This window comes from Gallus gallus, chromosome 6, assembly GCF_016699485.2.
Source record: "Gallus gallus isolate bGalGal1 chromosome 6, bGalGal1.mat.broiler.GRCg7b, whole genome shotgun sequence".
Classification (NCBI taxonomy): domain Eukaryota; kingdom Metazoa; phylum Chordata; class Aves; order Galliformes; family Phasianidae; genus Gallus; species Gallus gallus.
In genome coordinates this window covers 34,371,855-34,392,325 of record NC_052537.1, presented here as the reverse complement: position 1 = coordinate 34,392,325, position 20,471 = coordinate 34,371,855, and the positions used below count along the sequence as shown (strand labels likewise).

The 20,471-nt window shown below is 41.8% G+C and overlaps 1 long non-coding RNA gene across 2 annotated transcripts; it reads right to left on the bottom strand.

The window, feature by feature from the left end:
* Nucleotides 1-2,954: 2,954 nt before the first annotated feature.
* On the bottom strand, nucleotides 2,955-16,218 carry LOC101749271. Of its 2 annotated transcripts, none has more exons than XR_001467317.4 (4): nucleotides 16,001-16,218; nucleotides 10,318-10,423; nucleotides 6,849-7,067; nucleotides 2,955-3,291 (listed from the first exon to the last, which is right to left on the bottom strand). It is a non-coding gene; the product is annotated as an uncharacterized LOC101749271 (long non-coding RNA). The 2 variants fall into 2 exon arrangements; XR_001467318.4 differs by having other exon boundaries at nucleotides 6,849-7,054.
* Nucleotides 16,219-20,471: the final 4,253 nt, after the last annotated feature.

Here is a 20,471-nt window from a genome sequence, read left to right as displayed (position 1 = left end):
ACCAGAAGAGCAAGAAGAGCTAATATGAGTCTGTCACTGCAGAATAATTAACAGCTAAGTAGAGTTCAAAGTTTTGAGGGCAACGAGCTAAGAGACAGGGGAAAAAGAAAGCTCTTTTTAAATAGTGTTTAATTTTATATTACAACAAAGAAAAGGAAGGAAAACAGCTAAGCCATGTGGTTAATATTTATTTTAAAAATTTATGTTAATATCCCAAATTCCCTTTAGTAGTCAAGAGGTTTTGTGGGTAACTCCGCCTCCTCCTACATGACAATTTCTAGAAACTATTAAATATCATATTAATACACTTCTCTGGGAAAAAGAAAAAATATTTGGGTTGGCATAGCACTCTGCTAGGAAGGCTGGCTCATGCGTCCCAGGTGATGAAACCAGACAAATAATAAAATGAGGAGAGGAGAAGCAAAGAGAAATATGTTTCTTTCATCTACTCTGACTTTCCACCTTATTGTTGGAAAAGCATGGAAAAAGTATATAATTTTTTTACATGGACTTTCCAAATTCTTCTCAGTGAAGGCTATTTTTTGCTGTTGCAAATAATCTTCTAATACATGATCCTGTCTGGACTACAAAAAGAACAATGTTGGCTGCTTCTCTGCTGTGTATCTACTTCTTTCAATCTTTGTCTTCATTCTGCACCTACTGCCTCCATGAGTGTGAGCTGAACCATCTTGACCATGGTGCAACCAGCATCCAGCACCATTTCTGCTACATCCTTTCCACCAGCAGCAGAATCGAGTCCATGGGAGTTTAGACTTCTGGGTGATAACTCAGCATATGCCAATAAGAGCAGCCAAGTTTACAGGATATACCAGAATAGGAGAAAAAAAAAAGCTCACAAAGATATCTGCAATTGACCATCTCTGCAAACAACTCTACAGGGAAAAAATACTGTGCTTTGTACTAGGAATTACTACAGATATTTTTATTAGGAGTTTTCTACAATGTAGATCCCTTTATTTATGAGACAAAAATGATACAAACTCTTTGCACATTCCTTGATTTCATGTGGGCCGCAATGGTCAACCGATTAATATTTTTCTTTTAATTGCTAGTTGATCTCCTCCTTAATTACCGAAGTTATGAGCAGGGTACCAAATCATGTAATGTAAGATATTTCCATACAGCAGACGTTCTTTCTTTAATAGCGTTTTTATTGTATTCAGTCTGCAGAATATAATTTTTCAGCAATGAAAAGCAGCTACAGAATCTTAAATTGTATAGTTTTCATTTCCTTAAAAAATATTGGAAGGAGTGTTACTTCAGTAAGTTAGTATAGGTACCGTGACCTATGTAAATGATTTAGGATTTAATAGGTTTGACATTGGAAGGAGGGAAAATGTACACAATTGCCTCCGTCTCACCAATGAAAAAGCTGAAGGGTCTGCACACATCACCCCTGGCCGCTGCTGTGGGTCAGCACTGCTGCCAGACCAGACAAGAGAGCACTGACTCCTTTGTCTTGCTGAGAGTCCAAATTTGGGGAAAACCAAAGGGAGCAATCCCCCAAGAACATAAACCGCGGTGTAATTTTCTTTCCGGCCTGTTTATGACTTGAATAGAATTAAAAAGTGCTCTAAGTTCCCCACTTTTCCAATGTACTTTGTGGAAAGGGCTTTAATACAAGTGGAGCTATCTGCTTTAGACCAGAGGGAAGGAAATATTTTGGGGCCACAGTGCAATGCTAATTTTCCTTGCCAATCTTTCACCACTGGAGTGGGGTTCTGGTTGGGTCACCGGAAAATAAACTTGTTTCAATAGCTTTTCTGCCCAGATAAGATCCAAAAGGAGGTATTTGTGCCAAATATCACAGAAAGATTTGAACAATAATGGGCTGCACCGAGCGACATTTAGATTAGGTTATTAAACGAGGGGCAGAGGTTACGTGTGCATAACACTTTTGCAAGCACTTGGGAATTTTTTGAACCGATTTCTGCTGATTCTTATCATAGAGTCGTAGAATCAAAGAATCATAGAATGGCCTGGTTTGAAAAGGACAACAGTGATCATCCACTTCCAACCCCCTGCTATGTGAAGGGTCACCAACCAGCAGACCAGGCTGCCCAGAGCCACATCCAGCCTGGCCTTGAATGCCTGCAGGGATGGGGCATCCACAGCCTCCTTGGGCAACCTGTTCAGTGCGTCACCACCCTCTGGGTGAAAAACTTCCTCCTAAATTCTTCCTGAATCAATGACTTTGGTGGGAGGTTTTCTCACATAAAAGCTCCAGAATTTGGTCCTAGGTTGAACCGTTTGGGCAGCACCAGAGGAACTGAGATGATTGTCCCACCGCTGCTGCGCCAGGCTGACTCCCAGCACCCCAGGAAAATCTCCTTGGAAAATCCCAGTGATGGTTTATCTGAAATTAATTTGCCCACATTGTTAAGTCAATTACCCAAAGGAGCAGAGACTCGATTAAAAATCTATTTAGTTCAATAGGAAACAGTATACAATTTTTTTCTCTCCTTGAGTGCAAAGAATCTTGTTGTATCCCTGTATAGATGATAAAGGTAGTGCACTACCCACTCCTGCACAAGCATGACTGAGCAGGCAGAGGTCTGTGTCACCGGCACCGGAGAGAGACGACACGAGGGATGTGGCAGACAAGTGGGGTCTGTCCCCCGCTGGCACCTGGATGCTGACCCATCCCGCCAGGAGGTCGCTGCACCCGTCTCACTCAGAGAAACTCTCCTGTTGTCAAGCCTACAGCAAACTGTGTCCAGACAGATTGGTGTTCTGCTCAAAGGAGCCCGCATGAATCATGTATTAGTTCATTTAAAAGCACTTTGTAGACAAACATGCTCACTCTATCAGCAGGCACGGGGATGCAAATACTTCACTGGGTGTATATGAGCCTTGACAGGACATCTGTGATGCATGGGATTGAGAAACAGCTCGCTCCAGAAAGATCAGGCAATAATGAGCAAAAAGGCTCACCGTATTTTGTTCTTTTTATTTTTTTCTGCAAGATGAAAATTTAACTTTGCCATCGTGTTGGAAGCAGAGTAAACACTATCAACAGAAAGCCAGCAGCAGGGAGAGGTAAATGATTTACAAGATATTCTTCAATCATTTAGCAGGAAGGCAGAAGGTTTTGGTTGAGGGTCCCGAATACTCTTGCAGAAGGCAACAACCCCCCAGCAGTGTCTATGCTGATACAGCTGCTGTGCAGGATCGTCCTTCAGAGGTGAGGAGGAAATTGAACCAGTTAGACTGGGGAGATACTAATGGCAGCTTTGGTACTCTCGCTGCTTGGCAGATGCTGATTGCTCCCTGTAAATGAAAACAAGCTAATGAGTGTGTGCAATAGCAAAATATTTGGTGGACTCTCATTAGCAGATAGAGTATGTGGAATTAATTTCGCCGAGATAATTGTAGAATAATTTATTTGCATAGAAAATCTAGTTTGTGGAAAGCATCCTGGAAGAGATTCAGACCTGCATGGACTTTGTCTATAAATGGTTCCAAATTAATTTGATTCAGAGAGAAAACACTGTAGTATTATAAACACTGTAAGCACGGGTGTCAAAGACACGCTTACTCAATATGTGACATGAAGAACATTACTTTCCACTTCTGCCCTGAGGTTGGTTGCTGGTGCAGAGATGTCTTCACGATGATTACAGCACGAAGCCACCAGTCATGTGCATGTATGTTTGCTAATTTTTGTCCCATTTCTTTTAAATCACAGTCACACACGTGTGACTCTCCCACTCACAGTAAGCGACACAAACCTCTCATCCCTCTACATTTTGTGGATGTTTGGTTTTGGGTTTTCAGAAAATGCAGGAATTCATTTCTTCTCCTGAAATCCTAATTTTACCTTAGCAATAAAACAAGTACTGGCAGTAGTAATTCAGGCAAACAGAGTATTGTTACTGTTCCCAGAAAGGCAATATATTTGAATAGCTCTGCATATTTAGCAAGGAAGATGTGTTTTGAGCAATTTTTAATAAAGTAATATTTTATATTTCCCATTTCACCCTTGCAGGAAACTGCAGAGATCAGTTCTGGATTGAGATTGCGTCCCCAGCCTTGGATCCTTTAACGTCCCAGAAGGCACACATGAAAAAAGAAAAATCCCCCTACTTACACTGTGAAGAGGTGCTAACAGCTTTAAAGAATTACCCACCAAATATTAGGTGCAATTTAAAACTACATTTAAAGCAGCACGGGTAGTTTAAAAGTCTACGTGGCCGGCTAAAAGTCAGAGAGAGAAAATTGCTTGAACACGTGTTGGATGAATTTCTGTCTGCGTGGGAGATATCGCACCAGTGGGGTAATATACCCTCCTTTTTCAAAAAAAAAGAGGCAGATCCTTTATCTGGTCTTTTGCATGCTGTGTGATTCCAAACCTGGGCAAAAGCCTTCAGCTCACTTCCATTTACTACTCACAGAACACAACTCTGCTATCTAAAAATCGTGGAAGATTATTTATAGTGAAAGACAACCTTAGGCTAAACTATTAAGTGAGGATAATGGATATGAGCCACCTAAGGCGTGTGGAGGGCTCCTTAATGAATTACTGGATAAAACAAAGTCAGATGCGCTCAGGTAGCGTCCAGTTCAAGCAGTGTGCTGTTAGAGGGCCAAGGAAGGCTCACCTCATGTCAAGACCTGGAAACTGCACCACAGAGTGTTCCAGGCATTGCCCTACACCCACTTCGAGGTCTCTTCAAGGGCTGCTCAGATCATCCTCTACAATATTTACTCAGCTTATTGTATGCTGTATCAATTTAAAGGTGCGCTGTAACTTATTAGATAGTTATTAGCTTCCATTTTTAGCCCTGATCTATTTCATAGACCCTGATGCCCCCTATTTTATGTAAGAAAGGACGTTTTAATAGATATAATCTAAATTAGTTGGTAACTCGATAACTTGTTCCAGTCTGCTTCTCTAATGAAACCTGCATTAATGACCGCCTTCAGTAGGCAATCTCGAACTTTAAGAAGGCACTTTAAAATATTCATAACATTTCTGGTGCAGTGTTGTTTGAACTGTATTTAACAGACATCTCAAATGGGCGTTCTGGTGCTTTGCAGGAGTCATTGTCAATAATGACTTTTGCAGCCCTGTCTTTGGGGCCAGGGCAGTAATTTTGGTCGTGGCCATGGGGCCAAGTCCCCATGTGTCCCGTGTACTGGGCCAGATGTGAGGAAAAAAGCAACAAATTAAGTAATAGTCCACACTGTAATTGGGAATAAACTTCCTGGAGGATTAGTCAAGGCACAAATTTCTGAAAGACTTTAAAAAAATAACTGACAGAAGGTTTACTTGTAACCTAAAATCTTTCAAAAAGGGAAAAGAGTCAAACTGCAATAATTAATATTAAATACTTAGTGTGCAATTAATGGTAATTATATATATAAAAAAAGCAACCAATTAAATGCTGCAACATAATGCACCCGAAATCTTGTAAACGAGTGGCATTTGTAGCAAATGCTAAGAGCTCCTTTAAGCCAGTCACTTCTTAAAGGCTTTTGCTTTGGGAATAAGTGTTACCTTAATACATTTACTTAGATACGATGAAAGTCAGACTTAACCTTTGCACAGTTGAAATAACTTTAGCAACAAAACAATGGAGTAAATGTGAACCTCTTCTGCAAATGCAAATGGTAATGCAATCAGTGCTCAGTAAATAAATATAAACACGTTTGAGCCATAAACTGACCAGTAGCTGTTATAGGGGTTGTCCTGATCCCTGCTGAGCAGAGGTGGCATCCATAACCAGGTGCTCCTGGGACACTGAAATGCTATTCTGCATCGCCTCTTCTATCAGCTATTACAAAATAAATCCAAGTCTAACTCAGTGAGAATTCCCAAGGAGAAGAGAGTGCTAAATGGGTTTTAAACAGTCCAAACCCCAGTGCATGAGCAGAATTTGGGCCAAAAGTCCTGCCAGGGGCCAGTCAGCAGGAGCCCGCTGCCAAGTGCTGATCCTTAGATCAACACCTCATCCGTAAGAGGAGCCCAGTCTGGAAATCAAAGGAAGCCCACCAGAAAAAAAAAAAAATGTAAAAAAAAAAAAGCCATAAATCTGTGTTGGCTCCCAGCCCAGTGTGATCTTACAGTATGTTTTTGCTGATGCTGCTTCTGGGATGGGACAAAGGAAATGGATGACACGGAGATGTCGGTGGCAGGAAGACCACCAGATTGCCCGTAAAGAAGCAGCAGGCAGCGGGTGTATGTGACAGGGCTGTCATGGGGCTACAAGTTCATCCCTCCAACTATTTTTCTGCCTTGTGAGGTTTGCAGCAGCTCAGCTGCAACATCTAAAGTGTGCTGGGAAGGGCTCTGTTGGAGAGGTGCAGTGCTGTGTGCTGGCAACGAGTGGAAGAGCAGCAGGGCTCACTTCAACGATGGTTCTGTGAAAGCAGAAAGCATCCCAACAAGTGGAAGGGACCTGAGGTTCTGCCACTGCAAAATCAACATCAGATTCTGCTGAAATTCCCTTGGGCAGTTACGGAGTGGGTATTTCTCTGAGAGATGTCCAAATTGGATGCACAGCACACCCAAAAACCAGGACTACATCCCCCAAAAATATGGACCAGTGTTACGTCTCCGCTCCTCTTGTAAGCAGCTCCTCTGCAAACACATCTGAACTATTTCACTTACAGGCTTTGGTTTTAGCAATTCCTTACTTAGTATTTCTAAGGACTCATCTGTAGGATATTATATAAACATAAATATATATAAAATAACAGATAATTACAGTAAGTTACAAATGTGCGTTCTTCATCAGCAGTACCAGTGAAGGAGGACACAGTTAACCAGTCAAAAAGGGTGACCAAATCTTGTTTCTTTTCTTAAAGAAAGAGATCAACCAAACCTGTTAATCCATTTGTTGCTTTCTGCTCTTCTTTTTGCGTAGTTGCTTTCATTTTTTATTTGCTTTCATATGCACAAGAGAATGAAAATCTGTTTGCGGCTGGAACTTCTACAGCACATCACGTATTTTCTTTCTTTTTTCTTATTATTTTTTGTCTCCCATAATTATTTTTCCAGAGAGCTGCTTTTCCAATCAGGTCACCAACTCTGAAAAACAAAACTTCAAGGCAACGTTTTGAAAAATTGGACCTCACTTTTCTTTCAGTAGAAAGATTCACATCATTCGTGTGCAAGCCAAGGCTCAAAAATAACATAAATCCTTTCAGTGCCGTCTCTCTCTTTGCCTGTGTAACAGATATCTCTGCTAACATTTACTTTTGTAATTTTTCACATTGTTCTAGCTCTCAGAGGTTAATATTTACCATTCATTTTGGTATTCACAAGCTACAGAGGTAAGCTTGCAAATATCTGCCTTGGGAAAATGAGCAGTTCTGCCAGAAAATATGTTCAGGTTTCTTGGTGGAACTGTGGGAGACAACACTCCATTGACAGCATTTCACTGCATTCATCTGTTCGTGCTTTAAACATCTGCGCCATCAATTCGTACAGTACAACAATTGGTATTTTGAAGGGATAACCAGATAATTACAGCAAATGTTTATTAGTCTCTTTGAACGGCGAGCATGCATTGGGAAAAAAAAGTAAGCAAGCTTATGAAAGAATACAGGGAACACAGACATGTTTGGGAAGTCACTGCTATTATATCCTTACACCAACCAGGCAGTCGTTCTGTGGTTGGCATCTGCACACACAGACAGTGCCGTGTGCTAGCAAAATTCATCATAAGACAGAGCTGCCTGCACAAGCTGACCCACTGCTTGCAATAATATCAAATCCTAAATGAATTAATTTGCTTGCTGACCAAGTAGTTTGCCATATTAAAGTGCAAGTTTGCAAGACATGTATTCTATTATCCCAGATTGCACTCCTGACACTTTACATTATGAACATTTAGTGTTCTTCCTTTGATATTTTGAACACTGACTACAATGAAGCTGTCAGCACAAAGGAATTTTTTATTCAATTTTCAGATGTAACAAGCAAGGATCTTACAGGAACTTCATTAAGACTATGGAAACAATAGGGATTCAATTATCTAGCTATGGAAGACAGAAGAGTATCTTGCGATGGGCACAGTAATCAGAGATACGAAACAGTTTGTGGGGAGAGGAGAGGAGCAATTTTACTTGGTTTCTAACATGTGGAAAACAGTATTTACTCCAAATGCTCATTTAGTCCAAGTGCTCATAGTGACTAAGAGAGTGATGATTTACTCGGAGGCTGCACTAAGCTTGTACTGCTCTTGTCACCATGATCTAACGCTGGTAGTACATTGTGAGCAAGCAGAGATCATTGATTAACACTGCCAGACAGCTGCGTTGGAATCATCAAGTCAATACTCTGTGCTCTTGGTCAAAAAAAAAAAAAAAAAGAAGAAGAAGAAGAAAGAAAAACTCCAACACAAAAATAATAACGAAAGAAGAGATTGCTGCATTTTTATCAGCACGAGCTATGTAATCTAGATTTAGTCATCCACAGGGAGGGCAAAACTCCCACAGGGAGAGCAAATTTGTTTTGTCACATCTTTGCATGTAGCTAAAATTCGAGCACTAGTACTAATTCCCCTAAAGCAGGCTGCAGCCCACCCAGCCTCCTGAGGCAAGAGGAGACCAGATATGAATGCATATATGTATATATATTTACAGACCACATGAAACTAAATTTAATAAACATTCCAGGAAGGAACGGACTTGGCAGAATAGCCAGACAATGAAATAAAGTTTTTTTACTGCATGGTTGTGTTTTAAGACCTTGCAGAAAATGAACTCCTCAGCGATTGCATTCTGATGGCTCTGGGAATGCTTTTCAGTGTGCCATATTGTATCACTTTCCACTGGACAGTGATTGTTTTAAAGCCACAACATAAGACACAAATATTTGATTAAAATGAATTCCACCCTAAAAGTCTGGGTGTTCTTTTTTTAGGGATTCAGATGCAAAAAATGAGCTGACTGTGGTCTGCTGAGGTCCCAGCAGTATTGTCTGATGCAAAAGTTCAGCTGTACAGGGATTCATTTGGAGTACTCACCGCCACTGAAAATAGTAATAAACAGTGTTTTGCAATGGTCTTTGCATTTCTTTATCTGTCCTTATTGTGTCTGAGATGCAGAGATGAGAACACTGCTTTATCTCATCTGCTTCATCAGAGCTGCAATTGGAGCATATACAAGCAATAGTGTTTTAAAGTGCCACTAGAATTGTAGCTCTATCCAGGTTACACGATAAAATAACAAATGAGAGAAAGAATACTGGAGGTCGTGGAAATACGGACCTATAAAGATACACCTCGGATTCCCATGCATACTCAAGTAACAAGGTAGGACTGCAGGGAACAAGTTGATGGCTTTCTCCGTGCAGCACTGCAGACAATGATGCTTTTTCACTCAAATTCATTTGCTTATGGGGAACCAGGGAAATTTTGACGAGAACTGGCCAAAGCTTAATCTTTTCAGTCTATAAAAAATTTAAACAGTTTGCTCCCATTTCATAAATGTTGACATTTCCCACAGAGGGAGAAAATATCATATCAGAATGTTTCCTTAAAAAGAAATAGGAAAGGGCCCTGCGATGGGTCTGCGAAGCTTGTTGAATACCCAATCTGCCAGGAGCCAACAGCATGGGGTCTGCTTGACCAGCGGCTGGAGCACTCCTGGGAGCTGAGGCCTCACTTCAAAAGGGTTCAGCACAGCTCACAGCAGCCCCACACTGGCAGAGGAAGAGCTGGGTGATGTGGAGGGGCCTCTAAAAGCTGTAACCCCTGGGCTCGGTCTCTCTGGCAAACTATGAGGTAAGCAAGCTGCTGACTTAAGTACAAAGTGATCTTCTCTCTGGGCATCAATGGGTGCTTCTGCAAAGTGTTTCAGCTTCAAGGAGTCTTTATGGATAAAATAAATATAAAAATAAAATAAAAAAAAGCAAAGCATTTCTCCTTGCCGTTTCATTAGAGGCTGCTAAAACCCACAAGCACCACGTCAAGAAGCAGAGCTGTGGGAGGTGCCATGCCTGCCTTTACACTGGGATTGATCTCACGTACAGCTGGGATTAGCAGTGGGCTGAGTCATATTCCAGTCATTTCCTTCCAGAGAAAAGGGAATAAAGAACGGGCCTGACACTGAGTTGTGGTACTCCTACCCCATGTTTTTGATTGCGTGTGAGGTCCTGGTGCTTCTACATGGCCAAGGTCAAAGGGAAAGCCCACAAAGCTCCACTGGGTTGCAGAAGTGACCTCTGTGGAGTTGAGGTCTGGATGTCTAAATAGGATGGGATTAGCTATTCCACAGCACACCTGATGTAATGCAGCTGAGCAGGAGAACCAGAACAGTAGCTTTTTCTTCTGCCATTTAACATACCTCATAACCCTGAGGACATTGTCTTAACCAAAGGCTTGAACTCTGGATGAATTGTAATTCTCACAGCATCGAAACCCAGGAGAGTGCAATGCTTGCCAGAAAGATCCTGAAGGGGAGAAGAAAAAAAAAAAAATGAACAAACTTGATAATTATGGTTAAAAAAAAGAGAGAGAGAGAGAGAGAATATGCACATCCATAGTTTTGCTAAGTTTGGGGTTGACGAGAAGAATCAAAGTGGTAGCCTGGAGAGAAAATCTGTATTTGAGGTGTGAGGTTAACTGACAAAAAAAATCAAACTTAAGACTGAAGTGCATAACTTAAAGAACAACTAAAACCTACAAGGAACCTTTCAAGAAAAAAAGCATCAGATTACATTTTATGACCAAGAGGCAAAGCTAAGAAAAATATTTCAAACAGAAGAGCTGTTATTTTTGTAGCTTTGAAACAATACGTAACTAGCACAGAAGATAATACGATACAAGACAGGTAATCCAATCATTTAAGAGTTTACGGCTGCAGTCTTCTCCACAAGAGAGATTCGACTGTGCTTCGTCTCTTTCCATAAATGAATAAATTCGGGAAATCGTAAGCACGGGTATTCGGATTTGTTTTCTCTTTCGAGGCTTGAAAAAATCAGAGCCAGTGGCCTTGAGTGCTGCAGGAGACCTTCCACAGTGAGCCTGTATTGCATCCACACACAAAGCAAAATTAATCCGAACGGCACTGCTCCCCCAGCACGCTTTCTTTAATAATTTGATTTCATCATCAAGTTTAATTGCAGATTTCAAAGTTCTTTACCTGCGCAATCCTGAGCTGATACCGGAGCCTTCAACACACCCAGCTGAATCGTTCCTGGTTCCCAATGTAACTTTGCTCTTATGCTGTGAGTCCCTGCATTGGGTCCAGGTGCCCATAATGGAAGCCTCCGGGTGGGATTATCTTCCCAGGGCCACCTGGGGAGGAACCCCTCCTGGTACACAAAGGGTTCACACCGACCAGGGGAAAAGGAGAGTCAAATTGCTCTCTTATCTTTTGGAGTGATTCTTTCAGCCATTTGGCTTAAAAACAATTGCTTTGTGTTGGAAATGTTCTACTTTTCAGAAAACAGTGACATCGTTGCAGCTAAGAATACATGGCTATAAGCAATTAGTGCGTTTCTTTGGGAGAAAGGAGAGCTTTACCAAGTTGGAGGGCTAACTTGTTTCTTTTAGATCTACCAGCCATTGAGGGAAACGCAGACAAGTTGCAAGTGCGGAGACCAAAATTTGTGCTGTGATCATTTAGGAAAGAACACAGAACTGCAACAGTTTCCTCAGCCTTCTATCCCTCTGCCTGGGGGAGACGGCAAGTAAACAGCTACCTTAGACAAAGGACTGAGGCTGTGAGCCACAGAGGAAGGCTGGGGGAGGTGTGGGATTTGGGTGCTGTAGCATCCGCATATCCCATTGATTAGTTTGGGCACTCAGGACCTTTGCTGTCACAGGTAAGTAGGGCTTTCCAAGATGCTAAACACTCCCCAGGCGCTGCAGAGGCAGCCCAGGCATCTAAATTAGAGCTGTGTGCTCTTCTCCTGGGAGGTGGGGTGCGGCAGTTGTGTGCCACTGAGCGCGGTGCAGGAAAGTCCCTTCGTGCATCAGTGCAATTGATGGAGCTCAGGTTGGGAATACGATTTTGAAGGCCACCTCCCAGGTGTCCCCGACTGAGCTGGCATCACACAGCCAGCACGGAGCACACAGACTGCATCTTTTTGGGTGAAGCTAAACCAGAAGAAGTGTTCCAGGCTGTCGTGGGTTTGCAGTTTGCAGGACTGGGCTCGCTGTCATCGTGATCACCTTGGAAAGGCTTTTGTTGAGAACATCTGGTACTCAGTACCAACAGCTTCACTGAACCGATCTGCTCCAATGAGTCATTGCCATTGGCAGTGCAGCCTTTGTGAAGCAGCTTTACTAACCAAAGATGTTTGATAACACCACTCCTTGCTCTTCTAGAGAAGATATTCTTCTCTGTTCAGGCATCGGAGCAGAGGGCAGAAGTTGAGGGCTGTCACTGCACTGCATCACTCCTTACACCCAAAGATTTCCAGAGGCCTGTAAACCACAGCCTGGAACATGCACAGACATTGCCCATGTTTTAAGCAGGAGTAACAAAAGTTCAGTACAATGTCAGAAACAAAATGGGAACAGACACCTAACTCAGCTTTCACCCAGCAGCTACTATTAATTAAACAAATCTGATGTCTGATTAACCTCACATAAAATTCTGTGAATGACATGAGTTCTCCTCCATATGTGGCGCTGGAAATCTCCCACCATTTCTAGAATAATTCAGCAGTGGGGATACGAGCAGAGCAGGAAGACCAAACGGCAGTAAAAGAGCAGGAGGAAATTGGCTGCTGCTTTACCAATTTCCTGTTGGGGCTCTTCAGGCTGTATTGCTCAGGACAACCATTACAAAGGGGTTTGCAGCTCTGGAAAGCTTTTATTGACCTCTCTGTAAATACAAAATGGCCCGTGAATTAAACGGGAGGGTCACTCTGAGGAAGTTCAACAGACTTGGCAGATTCTTGGGAATAAGCAAGAGCAGGGATCAAGAGGACTGATTGAAAAAGTGCAGTTATTGTGCAGAAGATTCCTTTTCTTGGGAGCAAGCTGCACAGGGTGTTCTAGGCCAGGATTTACAAGCCCAATGAAGGGTGTTGGTTTTTCCCCTTCCATGCCAAAAATGTCGGATAAAGACAAACTAGATTTACAAGCAACTGTCTGGATGCTGACAAGACATTTGCAAATGTCACCCATGCAATCCCCTTTTCTACCCACGTGTGCACGCACCTTCCCACAAGTCACAACCCTGCTCATGAAATGGGACCTGGGCATTGGCAGAGCTCAGCTCACCTGACCATGCAGCTTTCCCCAGCTTTGCAAGCTACTCCTCTAATTACATCAAAAATTGACCAAAAAGAGCTTTGTGAAAACACTTGGTTTATCTCTCTCTCCTCTTTCTGTTTTCTTCCTTTTTGTTAGCACTGCACAATCAATATTTTCTTTCCGCTTCTTTTTGCAAGGACTCAGAACAAGTTGCAACCATTACCTTTACATGAATTCCCTTGTTAGTACTGGAAACTGTTTCATCCAAGTGAGCACTGTGTGTCTTTGTTTGAAATTAGCTTCTTCAATTAGTTAAAAAAGCAGAAGAGATAAGGATTCTCCTGCACATCTGCATGCTAACATTTTTATTTGTCCTTTGCTCACATTTGTTTTAATCAGCGATGACTGAAAATCCAAGGAGTTTTGCAGGAGATCCACAGATTCTTGATTTGGATCATGATGTCCTTGATAAAAGCCTATATCAAATAAAAGGAGTTCTTGCTACTTAATGTTCCCAGTAAATTAGTGCTGTGGATATTAGAGAGAAGCCTGACCATGAAAGTTTTGAAAAGATATCTATGTTTCATCTTGAGAGTATTAAAAATATTTTAAGGCAAGAAGTTACAATTACCTTGGAAATTTAATACATTCATTTCACCTAGAGACTCCATTTCAGAGCAGCGCAAATCTCCCTAACCTCTTCTGTTAGCACTCTAGTTTTTAAGCAGGAAACCCACTTTAGGATGTGCTGACAGAGTCAGCTTTTCTGTAACAAGCTCCAAAGGAAAACACAATTATTACAGTGTGCTCATTGATCACGTTTCATTTTGAGGGAGAAGTCTCTGACAAGGACAGTGTGACTGAAATCTGTAGAAGCATGGATGGGTGCTGCCTCCAAAGCCCATTGGGGCTGCCTGCGCCCCACATCCCTGCTGCATCCCCCCTGGTTCGACCACCTTGCTGCTATCCCCAACTCACAGCCACAGTGGACATAGCCTTCAGTGTGGGATGGAGCTACCTCATTGGGGTTTGCAAAAACAGTTTAGTGCCTGTAAAATTTCAGCTTAACCACCTCTTGGTGCTAAGCCTCGAAAATATTACCTGACAAATAATAAAAAAGGCCATGTTAGTTTAGTTACCTCCTCTTACAAGCACTGATTTCAAAAAGCCACCTGTCCTTGGGTGCTGCTCCCCATCTTCTGTGCCCATCTGCACCAGGACCCCGTGGAAGGTACTGACTGAATGCTGTCCGGAAGCAAACTATGTTTGTCACAGCAAGCTTTCTCAGGAGCTTTCCTGCAGAAATCCAGCACCTGACAAGCTGACGAAGCCAAGAGGCATTTGGAATTGTGAAGTGTGAATGAAAGTTTCTTAGGTCTTGCTGTGCCTGAACTCAAGGCATGAAGGAAAGCAAAGGCCTGGGAAGAAAATAAGAAGGTGCGCTTGTGTGAACCACAATATGTGCTTCCTAATTTTACACCTACTGCTACAGTATCCTGTGTAAGAAAGTAAAATCCCTCGGGGAGGTATCAGAAGTAGATTAACCTTAAACCTGATCAGTAGTTGGTTATAGGACAACTGGGCAGCAATGGGATTGCTCCACAGTGAGTAACTCCCAGACTGGGGACATCATCATGTTCCAGGTCTTACTGGCAATTGCCTCCATGCCATACACACAAAGCCTGTAAAATTGTGTGCCAGCACAGGATCAATAAATTCCATTCAGCCTGAGAAATCTTCCAAAATCAGAAAACCGATGAGCTCTTCTTTGACTGGTGATTGCCAAACATTAATGACCTGGAAAGGCTGACCAGCAGGCTGAGCAATGAGCGTGTGCGTGAGCTGTGCGTGTGCGTGGAGAAGAGAGAACATCTTCAAAGGTGGGAGCCTCACCTGCGGGTCTCCCGAGCCCTCTCAGGTATGAAATGGAAGGCTTAGTCGATTTGTAAAAATGGGGAAATGGACAGGCTTCACAGAACCAGAAATTGATAAAATGTAAAAATCTATGTTTATTTTAATTTCCTGTGGCAACCTGGAAGTTGGAGAAGATCCTGCCAGTTTTCAGTCTTGAAGGTGCGTATACAAAATCATGGATGCAATAGTAAAATGATTACATTAAATCAGTAATAAATTTAGAAGTGTGCACTCCCATATTTCACACTAATTTCTGTGTCATCCAAAAAAAAAACAAAAACAAAAACAAAAAAAACCCCACAAAACAGCCAAAAAAAAAGAAACAAACAAACAAAAAAAACCCTAATATAGTGGAAAGAGAGAATTGCCCCAAACCTCTGAGAAAGAAGGAGAATATGAAGACTGGATGCAAAAAGTTGTTCTCGGAATGCCTTCAGGCCTGATTTTTATTTGTTTTGTTTTGCCAGTCATGAGCAATTTCCCTGCTCGATAGTCATGCTGTATCCCTATTTAAGCCCCTCTGTTGGCATAATGATTGCTTAAATACCTAAAAATATGCTGATCTCTAGTGGCACATGAGGGGCAAAAGAAAGAAAAGCAAAGCAAAACAATGCAAAATAATTTTGGGAAAGCATTTCAAAGCTATCTGTAAATGATTTCCGTTTATTTTTCTTAGGAAGAGAACGTTCTGCGGAAGAAAGCTTTTAATCCTTACCAACGTGATCAAGTTTATATCAAATAATTATTTTTTTTTTTACAGAAAAACAGATACTTACAGTCCCCTTCTTTCACTCAAGCAATGCTGGAGACGTTACTGCAAGAAGAAAACCCTTTGCAGTGTCTGCTTTCTCCTTCCTCTTAACCTTTCTCTATAAATGCAGAGCTATATATATGTTTTCCCTTACCTTTTTTTCCCTCCAGAACAAATTCAGGCTGCCTACACAATAAGCCCAGCAGTGAGCTGAGATGCATTTTGCCTTCCCAAGCTGCTCCAAGCAGAGCGCACATTCCCGCTGGGTGCACTCATGGCACAACGTCCCCAAGCCGACGCGGCACTGCCAGCCCTCCCAGCCCTCCCAGGGCTCAGCTCCTGCTGAATGCAATGCCTCTGAGCAGCTTCTCCTCCCTTTGCTCACCCCCGAACTTTTCTACCTAAAACAGCATAAATATTATTGCCAAATGCTAGGAGACCGCAAAAGGAAAGGCAGGGCGATGTCGGGTTATAATGTCTGTTCTTCAGCTCCCTCCTCCGGCTTCTGTCTCCTGATTTAATAGAAGAAAAAGAATTTAGAAACGTGGAAAATCTCTTCTCCGGTGCCTAGCACCAAAATTTAGTCTATTCTTCCTCCCTCACGCATATGCAGTTTCCCCACAGGCATAGCATGGAAGGGCTCTTCCTAAATAATACTCAAAAAGGGTCACATCAGAAGGCATGAGATTAGCTCAGTGCACCTAAACCTTTTGCAGGAATAAAGATATTTCTCATTCATCTCTTCTCCAGACACCCAGTCAATAATTTAGAGAAAAATTCCTCAATTACTCCATTCACTTAAAAGATATCAATATCATACTTGGGAGAAAATCCTGTAAAATTCAGTGCAGTCAAGTGCTGACTTTAATGTTGCCTCTTCAGAGGATGTGGAGCTGAGGCTTGCATGAGATTCCCTTGCCTGCAAAACACAGAGGAAAAGAACAGACAGCACTGGGAGATCCCCTGGCCCTCCAGGAAAAGAGGCAGAAATGAAAAGACTAGGCTTCTACTTATGTGTTTATCAAGAATAAGAGCAAATCATTTCTATTTAAAGGAATGATATTGGCACGTGCTATTGCCAATGGTCCGTTTAGTCTGGTGTCTTCTCAGCAGCTGTAGTCCATACTGAATACTTCTGGAAGGAAAAAAAAAAAAAAAAGGAAGAAAGTAAGAAAAAGAAAAAGAAAAAGAAAAGGAAAAAAAGAAAAAAGAAAGAAACAAAATATTCTGGCTCACGATAGAGAATGGATGTGATTTTTAATTCAAATTTATACGGGATTAAAAATAGAGTGTCTTTATATTGTAACAGAAAATTATTAACAACTTGAGAAGCCAGCTTGATACTAAAAGGCTGAAAGGTCTTCTAAGTAAAATTCCTGACACAAACATGATTTTTAAGAGAGGGGATCAAAATTAAGATTCCACTGAGTGAAATTGTCACCGGTGCTGACTTTCAGCCAAGATTATGTATATGCCTGATACATTCACATATGTGTTTTCACTTGGTCAGCAGAGAGTTTGAATTTCTTATGGAGACCACCAACTTTGCTGGACATGTTTCAGTTCTGAAAAAAAAAAAAAAAAAAAAATTGGAGAGAAATGCATTTAACTCATTCATGCTGCACGGAACATGAGCAATGCATCACCAAAGGCCAACGTCTACTCCCAGTAGCACACATCCAACAGCATTACAACAGCAGAGATAACAGGTGTAGCTGTAGGTAGAGTTTAGCAGGAGTTCTAATCGGTCTAACTACTGTTTTAAACAGACAAATTTGATAAAGAGATGGGTATGTCGCTGCACAAATCCCTGTGTAATCCTATAATTGCCAGCAACAAATGGGCATCACTAGAAATTCAGCCAGGCTACCGATGAGCTGAATTCATGGATTCATCCTTATCAGCCTGGGCTGTCAACCACTGCATGCACAATGCCTCCACCTCTTCAGGAAGTGTGTCCTAAAAAAAAGTTAATGAAAAGCTTAGATGAAGATCATCGGAAGACAAGGGTTGGAAGACTTTAAAGCCCATCCAGTTCCAGCCCTGATGTGTGCAGGGACACCTCTCCCAGCTCAGGTTGCTCAGGGCCCATCCATGGCCTTGGGAACCTTCAGGGCTTGGATACACACAGCTCTGGGCATCACTGCCAGGGCCTCACCACCCTCTGGGTAATGAATTTCCTCCTAAGATCTGAAGACAGTGAATAATGGCCACAGGTCACAACTTTTGGAAAACTCATCTTCTGCATGTTGGAGGTTCTGCAACATTAATGGGTCAGATTCAGCATTTTCCAACAGAGTAACAAGGAATACATGGATAATGGTTCCACCCTTGGTATGAGCACAATTTTCATCTGCACGTCACAGAAACTCTGCTGTAATTCATTAACGTATATACCATTAAAAAGGAGTTGTAGGAGAATGAAATAAAAGAAGAGTTGATAGATAGTGTTGCATTGATGGGTTCCGCTTGGTTGGTAACATCAAGTGGCAGAATGAGAACAGTTTTTAAGATATGATTAAATATAAATTTTATCAAAGGAGCAGTAAAACATTATAGCTTTAGGCTTTTTAAATTCTGTACGCATTCTAGGATTCCAAAAATAAAGCTTCAGCTTCTTAAAATTGAATGTCTGTGTTGTATCATTTAAGCAAGCCACCATCTGAGCTACAAGGCGTTTTTATCTGCAAAGCCACACCAGCAAGATTCAGAAAGGCAACGTGTGGGCCGAAGGGTATGTTCACTTGCACAAAATTGTTAGGGTCCATCATTGGGCCCAGAGCCCTTGGTATTCCCTGGCATGCCCTGGGCAGCCTGGTCTAGTACTAAAAGTGGAGGTTGGTGGCCCTACCTGTGACATGGAGATTGGAGCTTCGTGATCCTTGAGGTCCCTTCCAGCCCAAGTCAGTCTATGATCCTATGATTCTATGATATTCATCTGATACCTCTGGAATGCAAACCCCTCACAACCTGGACCATGCCCTCCACCTGGCCTGAAACCAAAGCCAAACTCACACGTTATTCCAAAAAGAAGGAGAAATACAGAGAGACAGCTCTTGCTGGCACTTGCACACCTCCTCCCAGGCTCAGACATCACCACCTAATGTGTCTTACAGGTGCAAAAAAAGAGTCTGACTGCTCCCTATGCCTGTCCTTCTCAACTTCTGTGCCAAACTCCCCTCTTCCTTTCTCTGGGAACTGATTGGACTTTGTGTGTGTGCACGACGCTGCACTAGGATTTAAAGTGAATGCTTTGTTCTCACCCCAAACATACCAGTAAATATGTAAACACGATCATCAGTAATCATGCAGAGAAGTAAATGCTACCAGATACTTAATTGTTTTAGTTTTCTAATATGGTTGTGCATTAAGGTTTCCCAATGACAGGCCAATGAGAAAAAGATCATCCTAATTTGAGTGACTGTGCGTTCCTTAGCTATTAAAAATACCCGTATTAATTAGTTCTTGCTCTAATTGCTGTGAAAAAAAAATATTCTGAAAAAGAAAACAAGGCGCAAAGCAATGCATATTTACAAACACCAAAACTAGAAATAAATATTCAATATAGCCTTGTTAAGTCAAATACCCAGAATAATAAAGCAGGACAAAGTCATTTATATAGAAAGAGCGAATGATTTCTGCATTTTGCTGCTGGTAAAGAATTGAAGGAGAGCTGATTTGAATCTTCCTTCAATCTCCCATCAATAAAACAGAGACAAGGCAGATTCGAAAGCTGATCTGGGAGAGTCATGTTTTTATAATTGCTTTTTACCCTCAGGCGTTTGAAATCCAGAGGGTCACGAGTGCCTGTGTTAGAGCTGGAGGAGGCCAAGAGGCCCAGTCAGAACCCTGAGACACAAATTAATTTGTTTGTGGTTCTCATGTCTAATTTGGGGAAAGAGAAAACTCTTTGCCACTTTACAATCTTTTAATCTAATTAAAGGGAGATACATGTGAAATATTTATGCAACCTTTAGGAAAAAAAAAGAAGAGAGAGAGAGAGGGTGAAAAAAGAATTTTTGCTCAGTCTCATTTGGGAAATTTTCTAAGATATGGGAATGGAACAATTTATAAAACAAACACAGAAAAACTGTGGACAAACCGCTTGTTTGTAAGAAGCATTTGCGAAATTTCAGAGTAGGTTAAGTTCTACATTCTTGTTTTGGATTAGGAAACTCACAAAATGGCAAAGAAGCAAACCGTGACTTCTTGCCAATACATCTATATTACAGCCAATATTACGTTGGAAAAGAAGCATTATAAGCATAACTCTGCCTAGAAAACATTTAAATTATGCTGTATTAAGGAGATATAAGAGAGGAAAGTGCTATCAAGGGATAAGCTTTGTGGAAAAACAATTCAAGTTGCTCAATATTTTGCGTGCTCCAAGTGACATGTCTTTTCTAAGCAGCGCTCCAGCACAGTCTCAATCTGATTTATACCATCAAACCCTGGAGTGTCTTCTCTGTGTGCCACAGGGCAGCCCATTGCTCTGCCCACTGATGTCCCTCTTCCGATTGCATCCGGATGTGCAGCTCAGACCACGCTGCTATAAACCACACATAAAGAATCATAGAATCATAGAATGGCCTGGGTTGAAAAGGACCACAGTGATCATCGAGTTT